Genomic DNA, 4,745 nt, shown 5'->3' with positions numbered 1-4,745 from the left:
CTCCATTAAGGCACTTCAACACTTCAATGAAGTCACCTTTCAATCTTCTTTTGATCAGCTAAACAGGTTGAGCTCTTTCAATAGCTCACTAGAAGGCATTTTCCTCCAGACCTCACAACATTTGTTGGCTCTTTCTGCCCCAGCTCCTATTTCACAACATCTTTTTCAAATGAGGACACCAAAGCTGAAGGCAGTATTCCAGTATCAGTCTCACTGATGCCGTGTCACCTCCTGTGACATTATTGACATAATCTGTAACTGTATAGATCACTGTTGCGACCACTGTTCTATATTTGCAGCCAATATTGTAGGAAGGTGTCGTGCAAGGGGTCTATGGAGAGGTTCTGATTGGTTGATTATAATGATGCTATCTCTAGATGTGTATCTTTATTGTAGTTGACGTTATGAATATTGGCTCTATGCTGCCCGTATTTCAATCTTGTGCTCTGCTTCCGGTGTCAGTTCTGTCTAGCCTGCTTGATGGCCCATTAAGGACCATCAGCTGTACAATCGCCCCATTGAGAGAAGGCAGATACGCCTTGTGACTCAGCAAGGTAGCAGGGACCTGCCTATGGAGAGAACTCTAAGGTTTTTCTATGCCACGTGCTGGATAGAGTGTCCTTGGGACAAAGAAAGCAAAGACCATATGGCAAGAGACTATAAAAGGCTGATGTCTCGTCTCCATCTTGTCTTCAATCCTGCTTCATACCTCTGGAGGGACTTTGCTACAAACTGAAGCTCTGTACAAATGACTGAATGACCCATCCTAGCTTTGAATAGACTCCAGAGACTTGATTTGAACCTGCAGTTTATTCCATCACTGTTACAAGCCTGAACCAAGAACTTTGCCATTACTGTATGTGAAGGGTTCAAATCCCTGTGCATTTTATATAACAACCTGGTCTATGGATTGTGCCAGTTCTTTTCCAGACTCAAAGTCCAGAGTATGGTCAAGGACCAGAGGCTTAGCAAATAGTGACCAGCTAAGATAAAGCTGGGTAAACAGAACGCCTTGCTTGCTAAGATAGGCCTGGTCAGCAAATTGCCAGGTGTTGGAGCTTAGAACTAAATGATTGTGTCTTATTCAGAATTGCAGACTGAACAAAGAATCCCTATTCCTATTGTGTTTGTTTCTTCTCTAGGGAGACATTCTTCCCACAGATCCAACCTTGAGTTTATGAAAAGTTGGCACGTCAGTATAAGATATGGCATCCTTCCACCTCCCTTCCAAGGGACCAATGCCTGCCTTAAGACACACAGAAAACAATCTTTATTGCCATATACTTTCACTCTTTCTTTGCTTTAACCCCTAGGAATGTACCTGTTGGACAATCAAAGGAGTTGCTCCATTCCTATGGATCCCAAATCAGAATTCAACATATATATTTTATACTAATAACATTTTATCAAAGTATTCATGAAATGTTAACTTGAGACCATGGGTGGAGATATTATCTAATCTGTTAATCATTAACTAATGTGCTTATCCTGTCTTGCAAAACCTGTCCCGGGGTGTGGAACTGCCTAGCCTGTCACTTTCCCCCACCCATGGAAAATCTATATATTCTATTGTAATTAATTAATTAACAGTGTCTCTGAGCCTAATAAGCCCACTCTGCCAGCACTGTGTGTAATAAAGTCCTATTCTTGACTCCTACACGGTGTAGATTTGTGTCCTTCACAGACACCTGCTGAATAAAGAGAAGATTCAGCATCCATCTTGGCTGAATGTGTCTCCTCTCCCCACAGCTTGGTGATTTTTGAGGAAATGGAGAAGACTGCTGTACATCGCTTGCAAAAGAAACAGGTCTTTTTGGTGACAAGTGTTGAAAGGAGCCATTAGACAAATGTGGAGACAGGAAAAATGTCCCCCAATTGAACTGGCATCTGTGGATGCTGAAGCCACAACACAGAGCGCTAAACACTATATGAGAATGGGTGGTGTCAGAAGAGTCTCTACCAAAGCCTTTTCCCACCAGCAGGGGCCTCTCTGTGCACAGAACTCCTGGTAGCGTGATGGCTGCAGGCAGTGGAGAACTCCATTTTGGCATCTGTTTTGTGGTGAACATCTGCAGTGACTGTTTAAAGGTCTCTAGATAGTGGTCTTTGTGAAGAGCTGGCTGAAGAACCTTCCTACTAACCAGGAGAGCCTGGCTTGGCCTGGCAGTTCTTCCTTGCTGAACCTAGTGTGTCTGTTGGCTCCTTTTTTTGTATCTCTTTTCAGAAAAAGAAAAGATCTGTCAGAAGAATCCTTCTAAGTGCTTGTTCAAGACAGAGAGAGCCTTCCTTGCGGCTAAGTCTTGGTGCCATGGGGGATGCCTCACTGCAGCACCTCCTGCTGACCATCCTAGCAATTAGCTCTGGTTCACCGGTGCGCCTTCATCTAGTAGCGTCTGGCCACCATCGGTTCTATCATTAGGACCCATGTTGCTCTCAGGACTTCAGTGTCCTCTTACGGACACAGCCCTCTGGCTGTGCCCCACTCAGTTCTCTCCCCCATGCTGGGTGGGGTGGGTGGGGATGTCCTCTACCCAGACACTTGCCTCAGTGGCCGGCTGCAGTCCAGGGTGTAGCCACCTGTGTCAGTGGCTACTGAGGCAAAAGGTGTGAACCTCCAACCCTGCCATCTGTTTCCCTGGACCATTTCCCAACAGACCTAGAACCTTCCTCCACCTTTGTATAGGGCCTTAGTCTGGCAGTAGTCAACCAGGAGGTCACTCATGTACCCCTTACACCAGCACTACTCTGATCATGGTGCCCTCCCTGCTCCTGCCTTCCTTCATAGCAGCCAACCCTCCCTCCTCAAACTCCAAGGAGTGACTAACTCTTGCTGGGCTGAGCAGCTCTTTATATAGGGGCTGCTCCAGCAAGCCTTCTCCTGATTGGCTCTCCCAATAAGCCCTTTCTTGATAGGCTGGGTTCTGCACAGCCTCTTCAAGGCTGCCTTAATCTTTCTCCTGCTTGTTTCAGGCAGACAGCCCATCACACATGGAAAGTGGCAAATGAGAAGTCTGGAGCTGAAGGAAAGGTTACCATGACTCAGAACTGAGCCGAGGTTGCTGCGACTGAAACACAGATCACTAACCATTATCTGATCACAGTGACTGGTGGGAGAGGCACATGTTAGAAGCCCTCTGTCTACTCAGCTGTGGCTTTCTGTGCACAGAGAGCCAGACACCTCAAGGTCTGCAAGTCTTGAGGGAAATGGGGAACGTCTGTACTTTCAAATTTGCAGGTGTTGACTTGAACCATCAAATGAAACAGTTGCAAATACTTTCTTCAGGCAGGTACCATGGCTTAGCTGGCTAAAGCACCTGTCTAGTAAATAGGAGATCCTGGGTTCAACTCCCAGTGGTGCCTTGGTGTATGGCTTTTGTCTCCTCTGCTCACATTTTCCTGCGTCTTCCTAGGAAACAGAAGAGGCCTCCCTTGGTATCCAAGTCATTGCTTGCTAAGGAAAAGGCTTCTTTGGAGAGAAGCATTGGAAACAATCAAATCACAAACCTGGAGTTGATGAAAACACTGCTATGACTGGCATTGGCATGGCGGTTGCTTCGACTGCAATTGCTGCAACATGAGAGCCTGCACCACACGTCCTTGTGATTCCCTGGAGACGTTCACACACAGATGTCATGTCACCTTCCTTTTGATTGTCATTTGATGAAAAATGGAGTGGTTGGTAGAAAAGTCCCAGAGAGTCACACCGTGGCTAAGCTGGGTGACTCACCTGCCAGGTAAAGTGGAGGTTAGGGATGCAGCTCCCAGTGGTGCCTTAACAAATGTGTCTGCTCTTCCCACCTTTTGGTGAATCTTTTGCGGAAACAGAGAAGACTGCCTCTGCCTTGCAATGCAAAGGCTTGCAAAAGAAACCAGTTGTTTTTTCTGACAAGTGTCAGAAGGAGGCACATAAGAAATGTGGAGACAAGGAAAAGGTCATTGTAACTCCACTTGCATCCATGGCTCTTGAGGCCAGAATGCAGAGCACTAAGCACTGTATGACCACAGCAAAATCTAAACTTTACACCTTAGTACACTAGGCAGTAGTTAGGTCAAGCAATTTTCTCATCCTACTGGAAGTTACCCTCCTTAATACATAGAATTCCCCCTAAAACCTGGATTACTGTCCTCAGATGACCTTCATTTTCTCAGGATTCCTGCTGCTTCCAGAATAGGTGGGGGAGGAGAAAGGCAAAAACATGATGCCACAGTCTCCTATTTTATATCCTTAGTTCAAGTGTCTAGAAGACACTTGCCCAGACGTGTCCCGGTGGGCTCTGCTGAGTCACTAGGTTGGGGAATCCTCCTGGTGTGGTCTTGTACAACTGAGTCATAGACTTGAGCAGTCCCCACAGTGTTGTGTTTGGGCATCTGTCACTGAATTGGAAATCCCTTAATTACAATTCCTCTGCTGATTCATGGCTGTTGAACACCCTCCTCGGCAGGGGTCACTAGCAAAATTATAGCCTATTTCAGTAACAACCATACAGCAAAATGCATAACGTCACACACCCTCATGCTATACGTATTTGGACAGAATAACCGATTTCAGCAGATCATGACTTTTCATATGATAACTTACATGGAATGGTTGGTAGGACATATCACAGCCATATAGGAATGATGACTATGTGAGCTACAGGGAGTTATTTTGAAGTACATCATGTCACAAAAGCCTCTAGAGACTGGCCTTTGGGAAGAGCTGGCTGAAGAGCCTTCTGAGTAACTGAGAGATCCAGGCTTGGCCC

The 4,745-nt window shown here is 46.0% G+C and overlaps 1 non-coding gene across 1 annotated transcript; it reads left to right on the top strand.

Moving 5' to 3' along the window:
- Positions 1 to 3,286: 3,286 nt before the first annotated feature.
- Positions 3,287 to 3,360, top strand: TRNAT-AGU. The gene has a single exon. It is a non-coding gene; the product is annotated as a tRNA-Thr (tRNA).
- Positions 3,361 to 4,745: the final 1,385 nt, after the last annotated feature.

This window comes from Mauremys reevesii, linkage group 14 (genome assembly GCF_016161935.1).
Source record: "Mauremys reevesii isolate NIE-2019 linkage group 14, ASM1616193v1, whole genome shotgun sequence".
Classification (NCBI taxonomy): domain Eukaryota; kingdom Metazoa; phylum Chordata; order Testudines; family Geoemydidae; genus Mauremys; species Mauremys reevesii.
The sequence above is the reverse complement of the archived record's forward strand: the minus strand, read 5'-3'. Positions and strand labels throughout refer to the sequence as shown.